Source organism: Sapajus apella, unplaced genomic scaffold (genome assembly GCF_009761245.1).
Source record: "Sapajus apella isolate SASKATOON/1434 unplaced genomic scaffold, GSC_monkey_1.0 scaffold115, whole genome shotgun sequence".
NCBI lineage: Eukaryota > Metazoa > Chordata > Mammalia > Primates > Cebidae > Sapajus > Sapajus apella.
The window spans coordinates 4,991,518-5,011,724 of record NW_022437055.1 but is presented as its reverse complement, the minus strand read 5'-3'; the positions used below and the strand labels follow the sequence as shown (position 1 = coordinate 5,011,724).

The following is a 20,207-nucleotide window of genomic DNA, read 5'->3' as shown; positions in this document are numbered from 1 at the left end:
CCTGGTGTCATCCAAGGGAATTTTTGTCAACCCTGGTGCCCAGGACTGATTCCATTAGGCCTAGGAGAAGCTATGTGGTGCAACAGAAAGAGCCACGAAGAGCCCCGAGCTCCAGTCCTAGCTCTGTTGCCAATTAACTGTCATTCCAAGTGAATCTTTTAATGAATCTGTGTCTTGGTTTCTTCAGCAGTTAAAAAGAGACTGCTGAATTTGATGAGGTAGTCTCTTCCAGCTTTAAAAATAAAAATGCATGTTGCATAGCTTGGCATTCAACAAAGAATTGTGGATATATGCAAGTAATCGAATTTTATAGTTTTCTTTAGGTATGAAGGAGACCTTAAACATCACATAGTCCAGCCCCTTTATCATACAGATGTAGAACCCAAGGTCCAGAGAGGGGAAGGGATTTGCTCGATTAGTGCAAAATTAGGGTTAGAGAACAGGTTTCTAGATTCCCAGTCCAGTGCTTTTCCACTACATTCATTTTTAAATCAAAGTAATACATGACCATGGTTTAAAAATATCAAATAATATAGAGAGCTGGTAATAAAAAACAACGGTTCTCTGCCCCACTCCTCCCCATCCCCAGTCCCACTCCTCAGAGGCAACCATTTTGAACAGATTCTGTTGGCAATTCATCTGATAGTTACATCTGTATCTCTAAATATTACTCTATTCCTATTCTTGGTGTATCCATTTTGGACATTGTCTATTGATTCCCTGTTGTAAAAATGGAAGATTTAGCTCACTTAACATTACTCCCAACTGCCTCTCTTTCTTCCACCTCCCCATGTTTGATAGTAGTATTTTTACGAGACTTTTTAAATTTTACTTTTTAAAATAGTGTGCTATTTTAAAATTTGCTTTTTTGGTGTACAGTTCTATGAGTCTAGGCAGATACATAAAGTCACGTAACTGCCACCACAATGATGATACAGAACAGTTCCAGTACCCCCAAAATCCCCTCATGCTGCCCTTTGTAATCAGCTCCTCCCTTTAACCCCTACATTGATCTGTTTTCTTGCTACAATTTTGTCTTTTTCAGAATGTCCCAGAAATTGAATCATACACTATGTAACCCTTTGAGACTGACTTCTTTCACTCAGTGTAACTATTTTGAGATTCATATATCTGTTTTTCATTCCTTTGTATTGCTGAATAGTATTCCATTGCATGGATGTACCACAGCTTATGCATTCACTCGTTACAGATCATTTCAGTTATTTCTGGTTTGATAGCATTATTTTTAGTTATTCTATTGGTTACTTTTCAACCGGAAATCATATACTGAAACGTCTACTTCTTGTACCATCATCCACTATATAGTAAGTAGGTCTTCCTTTTCAGAATAGTAAATGCTTTGGACTGATTGAAAAACATAATTTCATTTCTTTAGTCACAGTTTTAGATGGATTTAATTTGAGGGTGTGATTTGTCTTGGGGGTGGGAAGATTTGTTCAAATGCTGTCCAGCAGCCCTATTCAAGGCTACAGCCATTCTAAATGCCTCCTGTCACATAGGGGGTCTTCTCTAGTACCAGACATGTTTGTTGCTGGGAAGATATACATGTACTTTCTGTTCTGACCGTTGCTAACTCAGGCAGTAGTTTTTGGGAAAAAGACCTTTCTTCATGTGGATTTCAGCTTTTGTCTGTCATGCTTTTTCTGTTCCAGCTGCCTTCGCCAGTGAGCACAAAGCCACATTTCAAAGGAAACTGACAAATTATCCCCAGCTGCCAGAAGGAGGTTAGTTTTCCGCGTGTTTTGTGTCCCCCTTTTCTGATAACCAACAGGTTAACTTTCTGAAGGGAACTGACAAAAGCAGAAATTGTCTTTTCACTTAAATGAGTTGTGATTGTTGATTTTTAAAAACATGTGGATTTGTAATATTCCTTTCCATTCCTACTCTAATTTATACCAGGAAATAGAGTGTAAGTGATCTCAATGAAACCTCTATTGTTTGCAAGATTTATATTATGCGTTCTGGATTTTTAAGTGCTTACAAAATCTAAATTAATTTTTAAATTATCTAGCACAGCGTCTTTACTCAATGAGTAGCCATTTAAAGGCTGAATAATGTCAGCCCTGGCCATAGAAATTTATGTGTTGTTATATTTCATTTGCATTTTTAACCATCTTTGTACATGTGTTATAGATCTAGCACTTATGCTGTATAACAACAGGAGAGATGCCTAGCACAACACTCTACACACAGTAGGTGCTCACTAAATGCCATCTGAATTGAAATGACCCAAAAGAGAATCATGTATACATGACGATAAAATATTCTGTGTTAATGCAGTGAGTCAGGCATTCTCAAACACTAATAGGAATGCAAATTGGTACAACTCTCCCACAGGGCAACTTGGCAAAATGCTCCAAAGCCTTAACAATGTTCTTATCCTTTCACCCAGTAATTCTCTATCTAAGGATTCATCCTAAAAGAAAATGGAGATGCACAAAATACAAATGCACAGAAATTCATTGTGCCCTCATTTGAAATAGAGAAGAAGTGGAAACAACTTCAGTTATCCATACTATGAAATCCTATGCAGTAACATTTACACTAGGAAATGCAACGTAGTTATTTAAAATCATGCTTACAAGAATATTTAATGACATGAGTAAATGTTCAGAGTCTAAATTAAGTGGGGAAAAGGAGGATACACAGACGAACGTACAGTGAAATCCCAAGTGTCTTTGTTTGTGTGTGTGCACGCAGAAAAAAAAGACTAGAAAGAAATAATAGAAATTAACAATGGGCCAGGCACAATGGTTCACACCTCTAATCCCAGCACTTTGGGAGGCTGAGGCAGGTGGATCATGAGGTCAGGATATCAAGGCCAACATGTTGAAACACTGTCTCTACTGAAAATACAAAAAAAAAAAATTAGCTGGGTATGGTGGCACACACCTGTAATCTCAGCTACTCGGGAGGCTGAGGCAGGAGAATAGCTTGAACCCAGGAGGCAGAGATTGCAGTGAGCTGAGATCGCACCACTGCACTCCAGCCTGGCGACAGAGTGAGACTCCATCTCAACAGAAAAAAAAATGAAATGTTAACAATGATTAGCCAGCCATAGTGTCACATGCCTGTTGTCCTAGCTACTCGGCAGGCTGAGATGGGAGGATCCCTTGGATCCGGAAGTTTGAGGCTGCAGTGAGCTGTGATCACACCACCTTGCTCCAGCCTGGGTGACCATGTCCCTAAACAACAAACTACAAAACAATAATCATCCCTGTGTTGTGGGATTATGAGTCATTTTTATTTTCTTATTTTTGTAATGAGCTTATCTTACTTTAACCAATTTTTTTTAATTTGAAAGAAGTACTTAGGCTAGAGGGCTGACATTCATAAGATCCTAGTAATGAGATATCCATTTCTCCAACCAGTGTCAATTCTTCATCCTTAAAAAAAAAAATTCAGATAGGGTCTCTCTATGTTACCCAGGCCAGAGTGCAGTGGGGTGATCATAGCTCACTGGAGCCTCAAACTCTTGGGCTCAGTGTCAGCTCTTCAGATACCATATGGATGGTTACGGCAGTAGTCAGTTTTTCGAAAAACTAAAGCCCAGAAGTCTTTTCAAATTTAAGTGCTCTGAGGGGCCAGGTACAGTGGCTCATGCCTGTAATCCTAGCAGTTTGGGAGGCCAAGGTGGGTGGCTCACTTAAGCCTAGGCATTCAAGACCAGCCTGGGCGACATGGCAAAACCTCGTCTATACAAAAAATTTAAAAATTAGCCAGGTCTGGTGACAATCGCATGTAATCCCAGCTACTCGAGAGGCTAAGGTGGGAGGGTTGCTTGAGGTCAGACGTTCCAGCACAGCCTAGGCACCATAGGAAGACCCCATTTCAACAAAGAAAAGATGTGAAAAATGAGCAGACATGATGGTATATGCCTGTAGTCCTAGCTACTCAGGAGGCTGAGGCTGATCATAGCCCAGGAAGTCAAGGCTGCAGTGAGCTGTGATCACACCACTGCACTCCAGCATAGGTGACAGAATGAAATCCTATGTCAAAAAGAATAATAATAATAATAATTCTCTGAGCCTTAGTTTGATATTGAAAGGCAAATATGTTTTTCCTTTTCTCGAGTCCTAGTTAATTTTCATCCTTCTCTCTCTATCCCCACCCCTTTTTAAACTGTCCAGATCTGGGGAACAAATGTTGAGCAAACTGGAAATAAATAAAATCCAATGGCTTTAAGATACCACAAATCCCTCCCTTCCTGTGTACTAATGGCTACCTGCCCATTTACTCCCCAGAGTGAAGGGCTAGAGTCAGCCAAAATGGAGGCTTTTCTGATTCAAGCGTGAAAAATGCAAATGCTCAAAAGATAGAAAAACTTGGGAAGTCTGAAAAGATTGAGACACAACATGTGTAACCCTCTCTTCCCTAGATTCTTAGCCTCACATGATATAAACTGGTGGGCTCTGCTGGAGGAAAAACTCAATCATAGAAGGCAGATGTATTAGTCTGTTCTCATGCTGCTCTGAAGAAATACCCAGCACTGGATAATTTATAAAGGAAAGACGCTTAATTGACTCACAGTTCCACATGGCTGGGGAGGCCTCAGGAAATTTATACTCATGGTGGAAAGGGTAGCAAACACGTCTTTCTTCACATGGCGGCAGGGGAGAGAAGTCCCGAGCAAAAGAGGGAAAAGCCCCTTGAAAAACCATCAGATCTTGTAAGAACTCACTCATTATCACGAGAACAGCATGAGGGTAGTCACCCGTATGATTCAATTACTTCCCACCAGGTCCCTCCCATGACACTTGGGGATTATGAGAACTACAATTCAAGATGAGATTTGGGTGGAGACGCAGCCAAACCATATCAGCAGATATATTGAGGACAGTTCATATCTCGAAGTAATCACACAATCCTAGATCATTAGAGCTGGAAGAAAAATATTCCAGCAAGTATAGGGCTCCTTCCAAATACCAGATACTATGCTAATCCAATGTTATCTCATAAAAAAAATACCTACCAATGCACCTCATTTAATACATGAGGAAACTGAAGCCCTGAGAGAGGTTATTAATTACCTTAGCTCACATCATTTGTTGGCTGCTAAGATGGGATAGTTCCTATATCTTCTGGAGACTCTCAAGTGAAAAGATGAGTTTTTCTAGTCTAATCTTTTCTTCACCTCCAAATATTCCAAATACTGTGTACTTGTGCTTGGATGTTTTGCTAACAACTCAAGCTAATCAGGTACAAAGTTAAATTCACTGTGTTTCCCTCATCTCCCTGTCACCCAGGACCAAAGTCTGTTTTGCTTTTTACTGAATTTCAACCCCAACAAACAGTCTGTTAACAAGTCCTGTCAATTTTTCCTTCAAAAACTACCTCCAGGTACTGACATACTGTCAAGACCACCCAACCTCTACCTTCTTAAAAAAACAACCCTTCTCGACCACTTCAGCCATACTACTGCCTCTCTTCTGGCTTCATACAGCACTTTTAATCTGCATCACACAGTTTAGTTTAGCACTTCTCATTCAGGGGCAATCAGCATGTGCTCAGCAGCATTCATTCATGCAACAAGCGTGTATTGAGTGTCTACTATATTCTACGTCCTGAAATGGAGAATTCACTTTTCTTGTTTTCCCAAATAGACATAAATACCCTGAGAGTCAAGGCCACATCTTTCTTTATAGTTTCTTAAACGCCCAGTACAGTTCTGGTCACATACTGAACACTTGTTAAAGAGCAGTACAGACTCAAGGAATCTGTCACCAGCTCAGCAGCTGACGAGCTCAGGGGACACTTTAATCTATAGTTCTACTTCAACATCTCACAAGCTACATGAGTATGATCCACTCGTTCAACAAAGACAGCGTATTAAAATGTGAGTTTTTGACACCATACCTCCAGAGATAGGTAATGAGATTTAATAACTAATCAGAGATGTGAGATCCTAAAAGTCAACTTCTGCTTTTAGAGAGATGGAATAGATATCCTTTTCCCTATTCCTTTCACTAGGTACAACTATAAACCCTAGTTATATATACACAAACATAAGACAACCAAGAAAGATGGAGAGAAGATAGACTCACTGAGGACCTTGAGACTCAAAGAGTGACGAGTTCTTGAGTTCCCCAAGCTTTCTTTTGGCCTCAGGTATCCCAGACCAGCTGCTAGAGAAGCTAGCAATTCAGAAAACACCAATGGGAACAGATTTTTCTTTTACTTTTTCTTTTTTTCTTTTGAGATTGAGTCTCACTCTGTCACCCAGGCTGGAGTGCAGTGGCATGATCTCGGCTCACTGCAACCTCCGCCTCCTGGGTTCAAGCAATTCTCCTGCCTCAGCCTCCTGAGTAGCTGGGATTACAGGCATGCACCACCATGCCTGGCTAATTTTTTAAATATTTTGGTAGAGACAGGGTTTCACCATGTTGGTCAGGCTAGTCTCGAACTCCTGACCTCGTGATCTGCCCACCTTGGCCTCCCAAAGTGCTGGGATTTAAGGTGTGAGCCACTGTGCCCGGCCAAGGGAGCAGATTTTTCTAAAGCCCCAACAAAAGCCTCTTCTCTCTAGCCAGAGGACTAGGAAAGGGACACCCGAAAAAGACAGAAAACTTTTACACAATTGCTGCTCTACTGTAGCCAAACATCGGAGGAAAAACTGTAACCCTCACCTCCAACTGCAAGCAAAGGCTGAGTGGCGAGCCTGATCTTCTACTCCAATCTGGCAGTAACAAGGCATCCCTTTCCCTTTTTTCTACTAAAGCAATGTCAGAAAAAAAATCACTAAAACATAAGGTTTAATTAAATAAGATCCAGAGTTTCATAACATAATACCCAAAATGAACAGTATTCAATTGAAAATCATTCATCATGCCAAAAACCAGGAAGATTTCAAACTGAATGAAAAAGACAATCAATACATGCCAACACTAAGATGACTGAGATAGAATTATCTGACAAAGATTTTGAAACAGTTATCATAAAAATGCTTCAATGAGCAATTACAAACATATTTGGAACAAATAAAAAGAACACGGGACAGCGTGGTGGCTCACGCCTGTAATCCCAGCACTTTGGGAGGCTGGGGCAGGTGGATCACAAGGTCAGGAGATTGAGACCATCCTGGCCAACATGGTGAAACCCTGTCTCTACTAAAATACAAAAAACTAGCTGGGCATGGTGGCACACGCCTGTAATCCCAGCTACTTCGGAGTCTGAGGCAGGAGAATCGCTTGAACCCGGGAGGCAGTGGTTGCAGTGAGCCAAGATCGCATCACTGCACTCTAGCCTGGCGACAGAGCAAGACCCTGTCTCAAAAAAAAAAGAACAGAAAGTCTCAGCAAAAAAGAATATATAAAGAACCAAATGTAAATTTTAGAACTGAAAAACATAATAACCAAAATGCAAATATCAGTGAATAGGGTGAACAACAGAATGGAGGGGACAAAGGAAAAAAATATTAGCAAACTTGAGTATATAACAATAGAAATTATGCAGAAAACAAATAGACTGGAAAAAAATAACAGAGTCTCAGGGACCTGTAGAACTGTTACAAAAGATAAAACATTCATGTTATTGGAGTCCCAGGATGAGAGGAGGAGACTAAGACTGAAAAGTATTTCAATGAATAATGGCTGAAACTTTTCCAAACTTGGCAAAAGACATAAACCTACAGATTCAAAAAGCTTAGAGAATCCCAAACATGCTAAACCCAAAAAAATCCACACTAAGACATATCATAGTCCAACTGCTGAAAACTAAAGACAAAGAAAACAATCTTGAAAGCAGACAGAGGAAAAACAATGATTTGGCCAAGCATAGTGGCTCATGCCTGTAATCCCAGCACTTTGGGAGGCCAAGGCGGGTGGATTGTTTGAGCCCAGGAGTTTGAGACCAGCCTGGACAATATGGTGAAACCCCATCTCTACAGAAAGTGCAAAAATTAGCCAGATGTGGTGTTGCACACCTGTAGTCCCAGCTACTCAGGAGGCTCAAGTAGGAAAGTCATTGAGCCCAGTGAGGTGGAGGCTGCAGTGAGCCATGATCATGCCACACTGAACTCCAACCTGAGCAACAGAGTGAGGCTCTGTCTCAAAAAAGAAAATAAAAACAATGATTTGACAGAGAAACTGAGAAACAATTATTTAAATGGCAGTTGATTTCTCATCAGAAACCACATAGCCAGAAGGAATTGGCACATTTTTCAAATATTGAAAGAAAAAAACTAAATCCTATATCCCACAAAAATGTCCTTCAGGAATGAAGGGAGAATGGAGACATTCTCAGATGAAGGAAAATTAAGAAAACCTGTCTCCATCAGAGCTACTCTAAAATAATAGCTAAAGGAAGTTCTCTAAACAGAACAGAAATGATAAAATAAATCTTGAAACAGCAATAAGCAAGAAAGAACACAATAAGTAAAAACATGATGAACATGTTAGAATTTCTTTCCTCTCTGAGTCTTCAAATGTTGTTTGATGGTCATAGCAAAAATAATAATACTGTCTGATATAGTTCTAATTGCAAGTAGAGGAAATATTTAAGATGATTATATCATAAACTAGGGAGATAAAGGGGCATTAACAGAAGTAGGGTTTTTACACTTCACTCATACTGGCAAAATAACATTACCAGTAGACTGTGATAAGTTATGTATATACAATGTGATACCTAGAACCGCCACTCAAAATCTGTACAAATATATACACTCAATACACTAAAGACAAATCAAAATGTTACAAAATATTCCCCAAAATATTCAAGTACTCATAGGAAGGCAGGAAAAAGAAAACGAAATTAAAAATAAAATGGCAGACGTAGATCCTAACATATCAATAATTACATTAAATGTATATAAGGTCCAAATACACCCATTAGAAGACAGAGACTGGCAGAGTGGATAAGATAAAATGACCCAACAGTATGTACTCTACAAGAAACTTGCCTTAAATATAATTATATAAGACGACTGAAAGTAAAAGGAAGGAAAGATACATATCGGGCAAGCACTACTCAAAACAAAGCGTGAGTGTCTATATTAATATCAGATAGACTTCAGAGAAAGAAAATTACCAGAGATGGAGAGGGACATTATATAATGATAAATGGCTCAACTCACCAAAAAGACCTAGCAATCCTAAATGTGCATGCACCGAACAACCAAGCTGTTTGTGAAGCAAAACATGTGAAGCAAAAACTGATAGAACTGAAAGAACATCCATAAAGCCACAATAATAGTTGGAAATTTCAACACCCCTCTCTTAACAATTGACAGAACAACTAGACAGAAAATTAGCAAAAATATAGAATTCAACAATACCATCAATAACAGGATTTAATCAACACATATAGAATACTCCATCCAACACAAGCAGAATACACATTCTGTAGAACATAGCACAAGATAGACTATATTCTGAGCCATAATAAAAGAAACCACAACAAATTTAGAAGAATTATAATTGTACATAGTGTGTTCTCTGATGATAATGTAATCAAATTAGAAATTAATAACAGAAAGATAACAGGAAAACATCCAAACACTTGGAAAATAAACAACATTCTTCTAAATAATCTATGGGCCAAAGAGGCAGTCTCAGGAGAAATATTTAAAATACATTGAACCGAACTGAAAATAAAAGTGTAATATTTCAAAGTTTGTGGGACACGGCAAAAGCCACACTGAGAGGGAAATTTCTATCACTAAATTATACGTTAGAAAAGAGGAAAGGTCTTAAATCAGTAATCTAAGTTCCCACCTCAAGAACCTACAAAAAGAACAAATAAACACAAAGCAAGCAGAAGGAAGGAAATAATAAAGATAAGAGTTGAAATTGAAAGAAAGGAAAACAATAGAGAAAATTAATGGGAAAAAATTCTGTTCCTTTGTAAAAAATAAAAATAAAAAATAAAATTGACAGATCTCTAGCAAGACTGGTAAAAAAGAGAGAGAGAGAGAGAGAGAGAGAGAGGAGAGAGGGAGAATAAACAAATTACCAGTATCAGGAACAAAACAGGGGATACCACTACAAACCCTGTAGACATCAAAAGATTAACAACTTTAGACACACAAATGTAAGAATGAACCAATTCCTTGAAAAACACAAACTGATACTAAAACCAGACAAAAACACTACAAGAAAACTACAGAGCAAGATCACTCGAGTTTAGATGCGAAAATTAATAACAAAATATTAGCAAATAGACTTCAGCAATATGAAGGAATTACATACCATGACCAAATAGGGTTTATTCCATGTACGCAAGTCTGGTTCAATATTTAAAAACCAATCAATATGAACCACCATATTAACAGCTAAAGAAGAAAAATCACATGATTTTATCATTTGATGCCAAAAATCATTTGACAAAATTCAGCATCCATTAATGATAAAATCTCTCAGTACACAGGGAATAGAGAAGAATTTCCCCAACTTGATAAAGAGCATCTGCAAAACAACAACTCTACAGCTAACATTTTACTTAATGGTGAAAAACTGATTGTTTTCACCCTTAGATCAGGAAAAAGGCAAGGGTGTCCACTTTCACTATTCTTATTCATTGTAGTGTTTTCACCCTTAGATCAGGAAAAAGGCAAGGGTGTCCACTTTCACTATTCTTATTCATCATAGTGCTGGACATTCTAGCTAGCACAGAAAGTCCAGAAAAGGAAATAAAAGGCATACAGATTAGAAAAGAAGAAATGAAAATTTCATTATTTTCAGATGACATGATGGTCTGTATAAAGACTACCAAGAAAACTATTTTTAAAAAACTCCTAGAACTAATAAATGAGTTCATCAAGGTCAGGAGATACAAGATAAGCATATACAAATCAATGTATTTCTATATGCTAGTAATGAATACATAAACATCAAAGTTACAAATACAACACCCTTTATAATTGCTCAAAAAAAGACTTAGGTGTATATCTAACAAAACATGAATAAGACTTGTATGTTGAAAACTATGAAGTGCTGAGGAAATAAATCAAATATCTAACTAAATGGAGAAACATACTATGTACTTTAAATGCTTTAAATCCATTTTAAAGATTATGCATAAAGGCGTCAATAATTTCTAAATTGATATACATGTTTAACATAATTCCTATCAAAACAGCAACTAGACTTTTGTATAATTTTATGTCAAATTTATACAGAAAGTCAAAGGAACCCAAATAGCTAAAGCAAGTTTGAAAAAGAAGAATAAAGTGGGAGGAATCAGTTGACCCTGTTATATATCTACAGTAATCAAGACTGTGTGGTATTGGTAGAAGGATAGACACATAAATCAATAGAACAGACCAGAACCCAGAAATAGACCCATAGAAGTATGACCAACTGACTTTTTAAAAGATACACATGCAATTCAATGGAGAAAAGATAGCCTTTTAAACAAATGATGATGGAGAAACTTGCACATCCAGTCGGGAAAAAAGAACCAGGGTTCTCCAGAGAAGAAGAACCAATAGGATGTGTGTGGGGCGGTGGTGGCGGCGTATTTAGAGAGAGAAAAAGAGACAGAGAGGGAGAGATTGATTGATTGATTGATTGATTAAGGAATTGGCTCATGGAATTGTGGAAGCCGGCAAGTCCAAAATTTGCGTGGTAGGCCAGCAGGCTGGAGACTCAGGGAAGAGTTAATGTTGCAACTTGAGTTCAAAGGCAGTCCGCCCGCTGACAGAATTCCATCCTCCTGGGGAGGTCAGTCTTTTGCTTAAGGCCTTCAACTGATTGGATAACGCCCACCCCCATTATGGAAGGTAATCTACTCGAAGTCTACTGATTTACATGTTAATCTCCTCTAAAAAAGAATATCCTCACAGCAACATTCAGAGATGTTTCATCAAATGTCTGGTTACTGTGGCCTAGCCAAGTTGACACACAAAATTAACCATCAGAAACCTCAATCTAAGACTCATACGTTATACAAAAATTATCTGAAAATGGAGGATGGAGTTAAACGTAAAAACTATTTTTAAATGTTTAAATAAACAGTAGAAAATGTTTGGGATCTAGGGCTTAGGCAAAAAGTTCTTAGACTTAATACCAAAAGCACAATCTATGAAAGGAAAAAAATCAATAAATTGGACCTGACCAAAATACGAAATGTTTACTCGTGAAAGAAGATGAAAAGACAAGTTATATAATATAATGGGAGAAAATATTTGCAAACCATACATCTGACAAATGACACATATCTGGAATACATTAAGAACTTCAAAAAAATCAACAGTAGAACAAAATCCAATTAGCAAATGGGCAAAGGACATAAAGATATGTTTCACCAGAGAGGAAACATGGACTGTAAGCCATGAAAATATGTTCACCATCATTAATCATTAGGGAAATGCAAATTAATACTTCAATGAGATTTCACTACATACCTATTAGAACAGCTGAAATAAAAAACAGTGACAATACCAAATGTTGGTAAGAATGTAGAGAAACTGGATCTCTCAGACATTGCTGGTGGGAATGTGAAATGCTGCAGCCACTGTGGAAAACTCTCAGTTTCATATAAAACTAAACATGCAATTACCATAGGACCCAGCAATCACACTCCTAGGCATTTATCCCAGAGACATGAAAACTTACGTCCACACAAATTCTCGTACATTTACAGCAGCTTTATTTGTAATAGCAAAAAACTAGAAACAACCAAAATGTCCTTTGATAGGTGAAGAGTTAAACAGACTGTGCTACAGTAAAAAAGAATGGGCAATAACTTGGATGGACCTCAAGGGTATTATCTTGAGTGCCAAAATTTTTTGCACAAAGATCTCCACTCCTCACTCCTCTGCTATTGCAAACATTATAGCTTCGATTACAGGTGCCCCACCACACCCAGCTGATTTTTTTTTTTTTTGTAAAGATGGGGTTTCACCATGTTGGCCAGGCTGGTCTTGAACTCCTGACCCCAAGTGATCTGTCCCCCTCCTTTGGCCTCCCAAAGTGCTGGGATTATGGGCATGAGTCACCTCGCCCACCCCATTGTACGTTCTTTGAGATACAGAATCCCAAGCTCTGAATCTTCTGCACATGAAATTGTAGACATCAGTACTCATGTATCCATCATTGGAGGGGTTTCTTTCCACCCGCCAAATATCCCTTGCAACCATCCAGTAGAGCCCAGGGGTGGAAGGAACCATTTGCTATCCAAGCTAAAAATGATTATTTCCATCCCCTATACTATTTCCCCTAAGGGAACACGTTGAGCAAGCACAAAGGATTTGAGAGGAGGCTGCGCTTTAGACTTTGACCTTAGGACCCCAGTGCTCTTCCGGGCTTCTCCAGGTTTCCCATTTCCTGTCACTCACATCACAGCCTTCCCTTCCAACCAGTTAGGAAATAGAGATTCCACCAGTGGGAGAAACTGGAGGAGCAAGGGGAACAAGCCCAAAGCCGGAACATTTCAGGGACAAATCCAACCTGTTTAGCCTTTCACACATAAGCTTGCCTTTTCTTCTCAGTGTACCATGATTTTGCGACAGGCCAAATAAGTTCCCCACGCCTCCTCCACCCAGTCCCTTCAGGGAAGGTATTCAGATATTACCGAGATTACTGAGTTTGAAGATGAGAGTATTTTTCATCAAAACAGCTAGAAAATCGCTAGCTTTCCCCCTAAAGAGAGGGTAAGCTAATCAAATCGTAGTCAAGGAAAATCTATTCAAGGGTGTTTTTAATAACATTTCCTATATGCAGACTCTTTGTAAATAAACCTTCAAAATGTTCTGAGAAAGAATACAAATACCAGAACCTTATAAATTGGTTTTTTTCTAGGGTCAATCACATTTTTCAAGTGGGGTTAAAATTGTACCAGTTCATAAAAATAAGAAATATGTTGACAGTTGTTTTATTCTGCATGAAATGTGCCCTTTTTTATGGTTTGGAGGTTACGAAGGGAGGCAGCCCCTCCCCGCACTGCCTGCCTCATTGAAAGCTACTGGGTCCTGTAAACAACCTGAAGATGCCCAAGAGCCACGGCAGAGGCCACCATGAATAGCACTTGAATGAAGTGAGAGCAAAAGGAACATTGGGAAGCATCATACTGGTGCCACCTCTCCCACTCAACATTTTGTGATGTACCTGGGCCCTCTCTTCATGAAGTTGTTCTGGAGAACGGAGGGATTTAAAGGGCTCGACTCCCTAGAGCAATCTGCAGCTTAACAGGGTCCAGAAGTGGAGGCTTTTTTTTTTTTTTTTAAAAACAAGGTCTCACTCTGATGCCTTGGCCTGAGGGGAATGGGAAAAACAATAGCTCACTGGCTCAAGTGATCCTCCCACCTCAGCCTCCCAAGTAGCTGGGATTATAGGTGCCAACAACCATGCCCAGATAATTTTTAATTTTTTTTGTAAAGACAGGGGTCTCAAACTCCTGGGCTCAAGTGATCTATCCTTCCTCCTCGGCTTCACAAAGTGCTGGGATTACGGGCCCCAGCCACCACACCCAGCCCATAAGGGGAGGCTTAAGGAAATGTCTGGCTTCTATGGGGAGGGAACCAGCTGTGGAGTGAGCTCAGCCTGGCCTTGACTCCTGGTCACTTACTAGGATGTGACCTGCGTGAGCAAGTCATCCAAACACTCTGGGCCTCAGTTTCCTCCTCTCTCATGTGGGAGTAATAACAGTGCCCACCTCAGAACACTGTGAAGCCTACATGAAGCAAGGCTCACAAAGGCCTAAATGCAGTGCCTGGCATGTTGTTAGTGCTCCATAAATGTTAATGAGGGCGGGGCGCGGTGGCTGATGCCTGTAACCCCAGCACTTTGGGAGGCTGAAGTGGGCAGATCACTTGAGGTCAGGAGTTAGAGACCAATCTGGCTAACATAGCAAAATCTCTACCAAAAACAATACAAAAATTAGCTGTGCGTGGTAGTGCGCATCTGTAGTCCCAGCTACTCGGGAGGCTAATGCAGGAGAATTGCTTGAACCTGGGAAGCAGAGGCTGCAGTGAGTCAAGATCATGCCATTGCACTCCAGCCTGGACGACAGAGCGAGACTCCATCTCAACATATATATATATATATATATATATATACACACACACACACACATATATATTTATTTGTGAGGAGAAGGAAGAGAAGGAGGAGAGGGAGGAGGTGGCAAGATGACCTTGGGGTCCCCTGGAAAGAAAGGTTTAGCTGCCCTCTGCGTCCTTCCCCTAGCACTCTTCCTTCCACAGCCTAATCCAAAGGCGGCTTCACAGCCCCTCAGGTTTAACAGCTGAGACTTTGTTTCCAAACTCACAGGTGTGCTGTACTGAGCACCTGGGTGGAATGTTGCTCTCTCCTTCCTGCAATTACCAAATCTCTTTAAGGGGAACGTTGTACTTTTTTTTTTTTTTTTTCAAATGAAGTCTGTGCTTGTATTTGCTCACAGTGAATTTTAAAATTGAGGAGATGATGAGTTTGTTTACTAAATAAATATGTGTGTTTGGATCCATTTGCTGTCTCCTCCCTCCAGATGCCCTTTCCCCTCCCCTCGCTGCAGGCAGTGGGTAGGAAAATGCAAGTTGTTGGTCTTCTTGGACCCAAAAATTATTTACAGAGCACAGGATTTACAGTCAGGAAGAATTTTTTTTTCACAGAAATGGGCAAATCCTAGATGCTCTCTATGTATACAGACCTCCTTTCCAACAGTTATGAAAGGACATTTTACATTTTAAATGAGAGCCCTGTTGGTGGTACATTCTCAAACGCGAAGTTCCATCAAAACACCATATTGAGGGAAAGGAGGGCACATGGCAATGGCCACATTTGGGTCCCAACTTCTCCCCAATAATGCTGTGATTCAGGAAGTAGGCAGGGGTCCTTCTTTTCACCCCTAGTTCCCTCCCCCAACTCCTTGTACATCTGATGTCAAAGCATAAGCTGGTAACCTATCCCAAGGGGGAGAATTCCATCCAGGGGAAGCTTAACTTGAGCAGTCCTGTACAGAAGTCCAACTTTAAATACTACCCCCATAGAAGTAGTCCCCTTCCTGCAGCTGCTCTCTACCAGCTGCCTAACCAGCTGCCATTGGGCCAAAATTACCCCCACCTCAGGGTCCCCACCTCAGAACATCACAAACACACTCCCTGGGGCTCATTCATTAACCCATGAGCTGGAGTTGCCCACTTTGGAAGTCAGCTGTGGTCTTCACTATTTTTTTTTAAACTTTAACAATAAAGAGCAACTCACAGATATCCCTCACTCTCATCGCATGTGGAATGAGGTAAAAACAAAAGCTTGCTAAGTCAGACCCCAGAACCAAATAAAGGCAGCGATGATGTGAATGTGGAACTAATCAAGGAGTTACATGTGTTAGCAAGAGCTGGCTTAATGGTTTTTAAAATATTTAAAAAAATTTAAGTGGCATCATGAAAGGTGGAATCCCTGCCCTGTTTTTCTGATTCCTTGTTTTTATTTATTTGGGGAGAAAGACGTTTTGCCTGTGTTTATGTGTCAGTTGCAGAATTTGTGGGGAATAGGAGATCAGGTGTGAAACTGAGGCTAAGAGTTCACAGGGAGCAAGAGCTAAAGAATCCAGGATTCAAGATTCAAATCGCTATTGATTCTGTGGTGAGAGGCTGTCACACAGGCAATTCATTGTGAATTAATTTTCCAGTGATGTAGTAACAAAATCAGCACATCAAATAAAACATTTAACACCCAGGAAAAGCCAAATGCATATTCTGCATGTGTGTCCTTAAGTGGTATTTTTATGGAAGGAAATCTTACTTGAAACAAATGTTGGAACAGAACTTGAGCTTATGAAGGGCACCGAGAAACCCTTACACATAAGGGTTTTTAAATGTTACCCATAAAAAGCATAATGCTCAGTGTCAGTCCCTTGGATGGTCAATGTGCACGTTCAATGCTCATGTTTATCCACCTGTGTGCACAGGTGTCTTGACTCACTTGCAAATCCTTCAGGGCAAAACCTCGTAGTCATATTGCTCACATGTGTTACGTGGAAAATGGAAGTGGACTGGTGGATTCTGTTGTCTGGCACCCTATTTCTTGGTCTCAGCACAAGAAGGGAATCTCAGAATGATGGGTGGGGTTATATCTGGATACCCCTTGCTGAGCTGTCTAAGATCAATATTTCCGCCCACAGCAAAGCAATTCAGGTTCTCTGAACCCAAAGTGGTGAGCCCCCAAGCTTCTATCTGGATCTCCTGAAGGGAGCGTGTAGGGTGTTGCACGTGATCTATGCAAAAGGAAGGAGCGAATTGGAGTTATTGAGTGAAGCCATAGCCAGGGGAGGCCCCTGAGATAGACAGATGTCATGGAGGCACAGTCAGGAAAAGTTTGCCATGACTCGGATTTCTTTCTCTTCCTGCCCGGATGCCTGCCTGCAGCTTTTTTTTTTTTTTTTTTTTCATTCACTTGTACATACATTCCTCAAGTATTTACCGAACACCTATTTCAGGCATGAACCTGGGCTAGCCAGGGTAGTAGTATACAGAAGTCGTTTGTTTTCTCCTCTCCCTCTCAATGGGTCTTCTCTCCTTCTCTCTCTCTCCCCATAATTCAGTGGTAACAGGGGTGGATGGAGGAATATCCAAAACTGGTCTCTGTAAGAGACATCTGTGCCAGGAATTTCCAGCAACCCCTGAGGAGAGTGGCAGATTGATGGGACTCTAGTTGGGACTAACCAGGGGGTGGAGGGAGGTAGGGGCGGAAAGAGCCCTGCAGCCAGGCTGTCTGCCTGAGCCTATTCTATAGCTCCCATTGATTGGACACTTGCTCTGTGCCAGGCCCTGTACGTGCAGTTTTTCAGACCTCATTCACTCCTCCAATCCCGTTGAGGTTGCTATTATAACTGTCCCTGTTTTATACGAGGCAACTGAGGCCAGGACAAGGAAGAGACTTACCCAAAGTCACACAGCTAGGAAGTGACAGAGCCTCAATTCAAGCTTAGGTCTGTATATCTCCAATTCCCTGGGCATTAAAAAAAATAATAATAACTCAGATGTGGTTTAGACGTAAGCAATAAATAAATAAATAAATAAAATAGCCAGGCGTAGTGGCTCATGCCTGTGATTCCATGCTTTGGGAGGCTGAGGCCGAAGCATTGCTTGAGGCCAGGAGTTCGAGTCCAGCCTGGGCAATATATCAAGATCCTGTCTCTACAAAACATTAAAATAAAAAAAAAAAAAAAGAAGAACCATCCTATTCATTACATCAAAAGTCCAGACATTTTAAAAAAAAGAGAAAGATTAGGAGCTTCTAAAAGGTGCTATGAACCCTGTTTTCATGCTTGGTTTAGTCTAATTTCTATATTAAACAATAATCATTTTAATAATTCTTAGTGAGCACTTGCATGTTAGGAACTAAATAGTTTTACACTCATGGAGTCACTTAATAATCATAGTGACCCTAAATATGCAGTGTTATTGTTATTATTCTTTTCCTCATTTACAAATGAGGAAAATAATACTTAGAAAGTAATGCCCAAAGTTTAAGACAGCACTGTCTTATTCCAAGTCTCTCTTAGTACGTCAAAGCCACTCAACTACTAGACTATCCTGCCTCAAATCCTCTAGGACCTCATTGCTTCCAAAATTCTTTCCCTAGACTTTCTTCTCACCATTCTTCTGTCCCTATAAGTCTGTCCAAATACATTGCATTCATTTCTGTCCCATGAGTGAGCTAAGTCATTGTCTCCTCCATAACCTTGCCTTTTCTCCTTACCCAAATCACTTCTGATCACCAATATCCAGTGAGGCAGATCTGGAAGTTTCAAGGATGTGTCCATATAGGGAAATCAGAACAAGAATACTACTAATACCAAGTTTTCAGTCACCCTTCTAGATTCACAGAATTTTAAGAAGACAATGCAAAACCATAAGCCCTTGTACTTAAAAATAATCACTTGGTATTTATTTTATCTGGTATTTATTTTATCTTATTTTATTGACAAACACTATGGTGACTTTAAAACTTATTTTTTTAAAAAAAATCCTCCCCAAGGTCTATAATCTCCCACAAACAAAATCTCTAAAGGAGAGACTTAAAAGAGAAGTACTCCTCCTTGAAAATCAGACTATTTTATAAATAATGATAAGGCGGCCCTTTTGAAAATATTGCTTATTTAGAGGCTTGGGATTTAAACTTAGATCACGAGTGAGGGTGTGTTTCAATTACCATATCCCTAGATAAACATGACCTTCTTTAGTCAGCTTTTGCCCCCTAGTTTCGTAACAGAGCCGCCAAATGAGCCAGGGCAGCTGCCATTTTGTGCCAGACTTTCTTTTTCCATTTTCCAACGAAGCAAAGAATAAGGAATGCCTCACTTCCCTCCCCACTCCCTGTTTGGAGTTGTGCCCTCTGAGAACTTATTCTATTTCAGTTTCTACCTCTCGGTATTCAGAAAAATGATTCCAAAGAACCCATAGAATGAGCACCTGCTTCAGTTACTGTCCCAATGTGAACATGCTAATCCATGGGTTTAGGCGAGCTTTGCCTTCCACACAAAATGGTCAGGCCGTTCTAATAGGCCAGCACTTCTGGTTTTAATACCCCAGTCTTGATTTCTAACAGGTGGGTGCTGCAGTTGTTCAGCTCTTATTATAAGCCAGTTCATAGCTCGAACAATATAGGATTCTTCATAAAGAGTCTGAGAAAGCAGTGCTGGGCGCGGTGGCTCACGCCTGTAATCCCAGCACTTTGGGAGGCCGAGGCAGGTGGATCACTTGAGGTCAGGAGTTTGAGACCACCCTGGCCAACATGGTGAAACGCTGTCTCCACTAAAAATACAAATACTAGTCGGGTGCAGTGGTGGGTGCCTATAATCCCAGCTACTCGGGGGCTGAGGCAGGAGAATCACTTGAACCCAGGAGGTGGAGGTTGCAGTGAGCTGAGATCGTGCCATTGCACTCCAGCCAGCATGACAATGCGAGACTCCGTCTCGAAAAAAAAAGAGTCTGAGACCACCAGATGGTATCATGAGGGGGAAATACACTCAATTCCTTTCTTCAGCAACTCAAGCTAGTGGTTTTAATCAGGAACGAAGGGTGCTTCCACCCTGCTGCTTTCTTCAAACTCAGTAAGTTCCCCCCACTCTTTGTTCAGTTTTTACAAACTAAAATGTTTGTGAAAACAGGGAACTAGGGCTGCTTAGCTCTGGTTGTTTTCAACATGGCACTAATGAGACATTGCCCACTGACTCAGTCATTCAACCGTCTGTGCTCTCTCCCTCCCTCCCATCCAAGCCCTGACATCCAAGTCCGGAGTGTCACA

General features: G+C 40.3%; 1 protein-coding gene across 5 annotated transcripts in view; it reads left to right on the top strand.

Moving 5' to 3' along the window:
- PLAC1 (placenta enriched 1) overlaps window positions 1–20,207 on the top strand; it is a 193,536-nt gene that overhangs the window by 158,595 nt on the left and 14,734 nt on the right. For 4 of the 5 annotated variants that reach the window (XM_032260250.1, XM_032260251.1, XM_032260249.1 and 1 more), the window contains exon 2: window positions 1,674–1,745. The exons of the other annotated variant lie outside the window; for it this stretch is intronic. The gene's annotated coding sequence lies outside the window, so the exon portion shown is untranslated. The remainder of the gene's footprint in view (window positions 1–1,673; window positions 1,746–20,207) is intronic. 5 annotated transcript variants of the gene reach the window in all.